The sequence below is a fragment of the Macrotis lagotis genome, chromosome 1 (assembly GCF_037893015.1).
Source record: "Macrotis lagotis isolate mMagLag1 chromosome 1, bilby.v1.9.chrom.fasta, whole genome shotgun sequence".
In the NCBI taxonomy this organism is placed as follows: domain Eukaryota; kingdom Metazoa; phylum Chordata; class Mammalia; order Peramelemorphia; family Peramelidae; genus Macrotis; species Macrotis lagotis.
The window spans coordinates 381671588-381679925 of record NC_133658.1 but is presented as its reverse complement, the minus strand read 5'-3'; positions in this window follow the sequence as shown (position 1 = coordinate 381679925).

Here is an 8338-nt window from a genome sequence, read left to right as displayed (position 1 = left end):
AGATTCAGTTTTGGATATGAATTTTAAAATAATTATAGAGGAAAAGTGGAGCCTGATAGGGAAGACCATGTTCCTCTAATCTGCACTACTGGTAAGGCTGAAGCTGGCAGATCATTTTAATTTCAGGAGCTCTGAACTATAATAGCCACATATTTACTAAGTCTGGTACTAATATGTTGTGGGCCTAAAACTGAGAGTCATGAGGATTTGACCCTTTGATAGCTTATTGTACTTACATCACTATTGCATAATCATAAAATAAAAAAAATGTGTAGAATGGTATTGGAGAGGTAAGGTAGACAGGGAAAGAGAAAGAGAAGGGAAAAAAATGAAAAGAAAGGAATAAGGAAGGAAGAAAAAAACAGCATTTAAAGTTATGCTTTCCATTCAAATGTAGTAGTAGTAGCTTCTATCTTGAATTAATTAGCATCTTTTCAGCTGTCAATAGAAATAAATCCAAACCTGGTGATGCTGTACTCCATTTTGAAAGAGGGATAGGGAGGGAGCTAAGAAATATGACGAGGGAGAGAACAACAGGGAGAGTGACAGGGAGACAGAGAGAAAGAGACAGAAATAGAAAGACAGACATATATTGACCCACACCCTTCCTTCCTTCCTTCCTTCCTTCCTTCCTTCCTTCCTTCCTTCCTTCTTTTGCTCTTTCTTTCTTTCTTTCTTTCTTTCTTTCTTTCTTTCTTTCTTTCTTTCTTTCTCTCGGATATAGTGTATTTATTTTTTCAACTATGTGCAAAGATAGCTTTCAACAATCATTTTTTAGAAAGGTTTTGTGTTTCACATTATTCTGCCTCCCTTCCATCTCCACTCCCCTGATAGAAAGCAATCTTATATAGATTATACTAGTATAACTATGTTAAGCATAGATCTATATTAATAATGTAAAATTAGAATCAAATCAAAAGGGGAAAAACATGAGGAAAAATCGTAGTACACAAAACAAATTTTAAAACTGAAAATAATAAGTTTTGGTCTACATTCAGACTCCAAAGTTCCTTCTATATATTTGGATGATATTTTCCATCACAAATCTTTTAGAAATGTCTTTGAATATTCTTCTGCTAAGATGATCAAGTCCATCATGGCTGATCATTGAGTAATGTTAGTGTGTACAATGGTCTCCTAGTTCTGTTCACTTTACTCAGCATCAACTTTCTAGGCTTTTCAAATGTTCCATTCCTAATAATTTCTTACAGAAGAATACTATTTCATTATATTCACATACCCCAATTTGTTCAACCATTCCTCAATTTATGGACCTCCCTTTAATTTACAATTCCTTATAAATATGAAAAGACCTGCTAAAAATTTTCATCCATGTTAGTTTTTAATTAGTAGTGATATTGCTGGATCAAAGGGTATTCATGGTTTTATTCTTCTGCAGAAAAGTTGGATCAGTTCACAACTCCAATAATGCTTTAATTTCCCAAATGTCTTCCAACCTTGATCATTTTCCATATTTGTTGTTGATCAATCATATAGGTGTGAGGTAGTACCTCAGAATTATTTTAATTTGCATTTCTCTAATTGATAAGGATTTAGACCATTTTTTTTATATGGCTATAGGTAGTTTCAGTTTCTTCACATATAAAATAATTTTGGTAATTTGATTGGTATGACACTGAATAAGTAATTTAAATTGGATAGAAATGACTTTTTTATTCTAGTTCAGCCAACTAATGAGCAATTATATTTGCTCAATTATTTAAATGTGATTTTATTTGTGTGAAGTGTTTTATAATGTTTTCATATAGTTTCTGAGTTTGTCTTGACAGGTATAATCCAAAGTATTCTATGTTGTCCTTTATTTGCTTCTGGTCTCTGCTGGAAATGTTGAGATTTATATTAATTTTATATCCTGCAACTTTGCTAGATTTTCCAATTGTTTCAAATAGGTTTTTAGCTGATTTTCTAGGATTCTCTAAGTTTACCACATATCATCTTCAAAGGCTTCAGAGTTTTCTTTCTTCATTACCTATTCCATTTCCTTCAATTTCTTTTCCTTCTCTTATTGCTAAAAATAACATTGCTAATACAATATTTAATATTAGTGGTGATAACCAGCACCCATATTTCACCTGGATTATGTTGGTAATGGTTCCAGGTTATGCCCATAATGGTTATTGATGGCTTAAATAGATATTGCTTATCATTTTTTGATTTTATGAAGATTCATACTCTCCAGTGGGAACTGTATTTTGTCAAAAACTTTTTCAGCATTCATTGAAATAATCATATGATTTCTATGAGTTTTGTTATTGTTATGATCAATTACACTACAAGTTTCTATGAAATTGAACCACTCCTGCATTGCTGTTATAAATCCTACCTTGATCAATAGTAACTTGCTGTAATCACTTTGCTAATATTTTATTTAATCATTTTACATCCATATTCATTAGGCAAAAATGTGTATAATTTTCTTTTTTTTTCTGTTTTGACTTTGTTTAGGCATCAGCACCATAGTGGTGTCAAGAAGAAATTGTGCATAACTCCTTCCCCTATTTTTTTCAAAATGTTTGCACTGAATTGGAATTAATTTTTCACCGACGTTTGGTAGAATTCATTTGCAAATCCATCTTGTCCTGGAGATTTTTTCTTAAGGAGTTCAATTTATTTTTTCTGAACATTTTTAAGCATTTGATTTCCTCTTCTGTTATTGTGGATGATCTATATTTTTGTAAATATTTATCCATTTCATTTAGATTGACAAATTTATTGGCTTAAAATTTGGCAAAATAGCTCCAAATTATTATTTTAATTTCCTCCTCATTGGTGATGAATTCTCATTTTTCATTGTTGATACTGGTTATTTGGTTTTCTTCTTTCTTTTATTTTAAATCCAATTAGCCAAAGCTTTCTCTATTTTTTTTATAAAACTCAAACTTAATTTTGTTTATTAGGTTGATAGTTTTCTTAATTTCTATTTTCTAACTCTATTTACATTTTTAGATTTTCTAATTTGCTATTTAATTTGGAATTTTTAATTTGTTCTCTCTCTAGCTTTTTTAGTTGTATGCCTAGTTCAGTGAGCTCCTCTTTCTTAATTTAAGGTTTTAAAGGTTTTAAAGGTATAGGTTTTAAAGTAAGATTTTAAAGATGTAATATTTCCCTATATGATTGCTTTGACCATATCCCAAAAGTTTTAGTATGATGTCTCATCTTTTTTACTATATTGGATGAAAATATTAATTAATTCTATGATTCATTGTTTGATCACTTGTTCTTCAAAATTAGATTTTTTAGTTTCCAATTAATTTTTTGTCTTTCTTTCCATGACCCTTTATTACATGTAATTTTTATTGCATAATGATCTGTAAAAACATTTAATTTTTCTGCCTTTCTTCATTTGCTTGTGATTTTTTTAATGCCTTGATACATGATTGATTTTTGTGTAGGTGTCATGTGCCACTGGGAAAAATGATATATTTCTTTCTATCACCATTCAGTTTTCTCCAGAGCTCTATAATATCTAACTTTTCTAAAATTCTCTTCACCTCATTGACTTTCTTCTTGTTTGTTTTATTCTTAGATTTATCTATTTCTGAGAGAGCAAAGTTGAATTCCTCCATTACTATAATTTTGTTTTCTATGACTATCTGTAACACATATAGTTTCTCATCTTAAAATCTGGATACTATCCCTCTTGGTGCATACATGTTTAGTACTGACATTACTTCAATGTGTATGCTATCTTGTAGGAAGATGTGGTTAACTTCATTATCCCTTTTAATGAGATTTCTTTTTGCATTTTTACTTGAAATAAACATTGCTAGCCCTGAATTTTTCAGATAAAGTATAATATATTATGCTCCAATCTCTTTTCTTTAGTGTTTCTCTTTCTACTTCACATATGTAGGATTCTGTTTTTTTAATTCACTCTGCTATCTGCTTCCATTTTATTTGAGATTTCCTTCCATTCAGATTTACAGTTATAAATATTAAATTGTTTAATTACGCTTTATCCCATCTTCCCTCCATTTGTGCTTTTCTTTCTCCTTTCATTCTGTTCCTCCTCAACAATTTTCTTATGAATGTCACTTTCCTCAATCTAACCATGTTCTGTCAACCCCACTTCCTTTTACTTCCACTTTCATCTTTTGCTTTTTTCCTCCTTCTTTCCTTTCTCTAAGTCCTTCCTCCCAATTCCCTTCTTTCCCCTACTAATGCCTGAAAGGTAAGATCAATTTCGGAATCCAAATGAGTGTATGTGTTCTTTGCTTTGTGATCCAAATCCAATGAGAGAAAGACTCAAACAATTCTCATCCCCTCCCTTCTTTACTCTACTGTAATAGGTTACAATATCCCTTCACATTTTTATTTCACATATTCACATATTCAATGACTGTTTGGCCCTGTGGTTCTATGATGTTAGTGCAGTTCTCCTTGATGATTTCTTTTCTTTTCTTTTCTTTTCTTTTCTTTTCTTTTCTTTTCTTTTCTTTTCTTTTCTTTTCTTTTCTTTTTTTCTTTCTTCTTTCTTTCTTTCTTTCTTTCTTTCTTTCTTTCTTTCTTTCTTTCTTTCTTTCTTTCTTTCTTTCGTTCTTTCTTTCTGCAAGGCAATGGAGTTAAATAATTTTCCCAACATCACATAGCTAGGTAATTCTTAAATGTCTGAGATAAAATTTGAACTTATGTTCTCCTGACCTCAGGGCTGGTGCTCTAGAGATCCACTGTGACTTCTAGCTATCACCCTTTATGATTTCTTAAAGTTGATTTCCAAACTATTTGTTTTTGTTTGTTTGTTTTGTTTTGATTTTTTATCATGACTTTCAGTTTATCAAATGATTTTTAAAGTTATCTCTCCTATACTTATTTTCTAATTCAGTTGCCTTCAATGAGGTATTTTGTATGTTTTCCTTTTTTTTGTATTTTGATTTTCCTTGAATGATTCTTTATATCTTATGGAATCATTATTCCCCACACATTGCTGCCTATTCTTCAAAGATTTATTTTCTTCAGTTACCTTTTTTTTGGTCAAATTTTTAATGGGATTACATTCTTCTGCCATTTTTGTGTTTCCTTTTGCAAAATATTGAAATCCTTTTGCATTTCTTGCTCAATTTTTACACTTGGTTTTTAAATTTCTTTTTTATTCTTCCAAGAAATCTTTTTGGGCTCCAGACTAATGCACATTCTCCTCTGCAGCTTTTCACATAGTGCTTTTATCCTCCCAATCTCTTTGGATATACTGGTTTGACAATTCTTATCTCCAAGGTAACTTTCTACAGACTGTTTTTCTCTGACCTTTCTTACTCACTTTGAAAATTTTTACTGGATACTATCCCAAGGTCCTCTATTCAGAGCGGAGTCCATTCTCAGACCTACAGCTGAGAATCCTAGAGGTCAGTTCACTGGTCTGGGGGTCAACCACATTGGGCATCATTGTCTGCAGTGGGAATGCTAGTAACTTGCTCATAGGAATTTGTATCTTGTGAACTTCAATAGCTTATTACTGAGTTAGGTCTCCCAAGTTGGAAATGCTAGAGTCTTGCTGACTGGACTGAGACTTCCAGTTCAGTCAAACCAGCTGAATATGGCTCTGGTGTACCTTAGATAGAGATCTCTTAACTGACCTGTTGTACTTTTGACCTGTTGATCCTAGATGCCATAGACCTCTTCTGGCAATGTCTCTTGCAGTTGAGAATCTCTGGCTGGTCATTGCCTCCCTGTGTGGAATGGTTTTCCATTCTCTGCCTTGAACATAAACATGGTCTACCTGAGGCAGACCTTGCTAGAAATTCTCCAGGCTTTTCTTTTGTGGATTTTGTCTTCTTTCACCCTAAGAACCATTTAAAGAATTGAATATTATTCCTGAGAGGAACCTGAGAGAGCTTAAGAAAGTTTTGGGGGGCGGCTAGGTGGTGCAGTGGATAGAGCACTGGCCCTGCTGTCAGGAATACCTGAGTTCAAATCTGGCCTCAGACACTTAAAAATTACCTAGCTATCTGGCTTTTGGCAAGCCACCTAACCCCACTGCTTTGCAAAAATAAAAATAAAAATAAGTTTTTGGCTTCTCTTGGCCATCTTGATTCTACACCCAATCCACACACTTTCAATGGTATATGACTGAATCATATATTGAATTATTATAGAACTTCTAGGCACATTTTATAGATACAGACTGTCTTCTTCAAATTTAAATGCAATCTTTGCAATTGCATTCAATTTAACAATTTAAAAACACAGTTAATAGAACTGGCTCTGGAATCAGGAAATCATGAGCTCAAATCCAACTTCAGCAGCAGTGTGATATTAGTCAAGTCATTTAACCATGATTGCATCAAAAAAGTATTTAATACATTTTCTTGATATAAATTTTATAGAGTATGTTTCCTTCCTATGTTCTTTTCTAATCTTCCCTCAAGGATCATACTTTATACAAAAATATTGCTAAAAAGTAAAATAGAAAAAATTCAGGAAATGAGTCAATGCAAAAATAGAACAATTTAAAACAGATAATTAGGAAAACAACATTTTGTTAAAAGGGTCATAGAAAATAAAGCTATATCAAAAATTTTGCAACAAGTTTCTGAGATAAAGACCTCTGTTTTCAAATTTGTAGTGAAATGAAACTAATTTACCTCCATTCCTCAAATGACATATAGTCAAGTGATATAAACATTAGTTTTCAGGGGAAGAAATGACAGCTTATCTATAGTTATATGAAAGAATGATCTAAATTACTAATCATTAAACAAATTTATATGAAAATAACTAAAGAGTAATCTCACATTATCAGAAATTAGAAATTGTTTAGATATTTGAGAACATAGGTCCACTAAAGAAAGGTTAATGGAAATGTAAACTGGTCCAATCAATCTGGAAGATAAGTTGGATTCATATGCAAAGTATACCAAAGCTGTGCATGGTTTCTGACCCAATACCACAACTCTGTCCTTTATCTCAAAGAGAACAAAGAAAAATGTAATGGAACATATGGATAAAACTTATTCATAGAATCTCCTTTTTGTGATGTAAAACATTTGGAAACTGAGAGGATAACTATCAATTAGGAAATAACTGAAAAAGTAGAGGTTTGTGACTGTGATTTAAAAAATGATGAAAAGTATGGTTTCAGATGAAAAAAACTTGGAAAACTGCGTATGAACTGAAGTAAACTGAAATGAGCAGAAAAAGATCAATGTATATAGCAACAAACAAATTTTATCTTTTTAAAATTTTATTTTTAGTTTATGTAATAAATAAGCAATCCATAACATAATGCAGAAAAAATATGATTAAGTATAAAATTGCAAATCTTTTATGCAAAACTCTCAATTCTGTTCCAATAGACAATAAAATTGTCATATTAATTTCTTTTTTTCCTCCCTCAGTTCACCCCGGAGAAGGCTGCCATCAGACCAACTCAAATAGGTGTGTGTGTGTGTGTGTGTGTGTGTGTGTGTGTGTGTGTGTGTGTGTGTTTGGCGGTGGAGGTATAAAACTTTTCTACACATACTTCTATTTATCGCTTCTTTCTATGAATACAGGTAGCAATATTTTAATGATGATGAACTGTGAAATATTTATCTAATCTTAGTAATACAATGATCCTAGATAATTCCAAAGAACTCATGATGAAAAATGTTATTCACCATCTGATGAGCTCTGAGTGGAAATTGAATATAATTTTCTCTATTTTTCTTGCTGTTTTGCTAACAGAACTAAAATAGAACCATATTTAACATAATTATACATGTATAATGGGCATCATAATGTTTGCCTTCTCAGTAGAGGGTAGAGCATAAGGTAAAAGATAAAATTTGCAGTACAAGTTAAAAAAGAAAAAATATTAAATGAATTAATATATCAAAAGCATTTCTGCATAGGGATTCATTGGTATCATCATTGTTTTTAACATTAAGCTTGATAACAATTTACTAAAAGTATTTGATTAATATTCAAATGATGTGAGCTCCTTTATAGAACTTTACACATAGAAGGAATTTAAACTGCTAGGTAAGGCAATTATTGATCACTACCCTTCACTCACCCCATATCTAGAGTCATAACTCCCTAAAATAAATTTATTTTCTTATTTAATTTATATATATTTTGATCTTGTTTGTACATTTATTTTCAGTCCAATAGAAAATAATTTCTTTGAAGTCTGAAACTATTTTCTTTTTTTTTTCTTCTCAGAAAATAACAAGCACATGGTATAGAATTAGGTTAATGATTATTAGAAAAATGAATTGAAAATCTTTTTTATTCAGCCATTTTTGAAGTGTCTGACCCTTCATGGCCTCACTTGAGGTTTTCTTGATTAAGATAATGAAGTTGTTTGCTATTTCCTTCAGTTTCCTCATCTATAAAATGA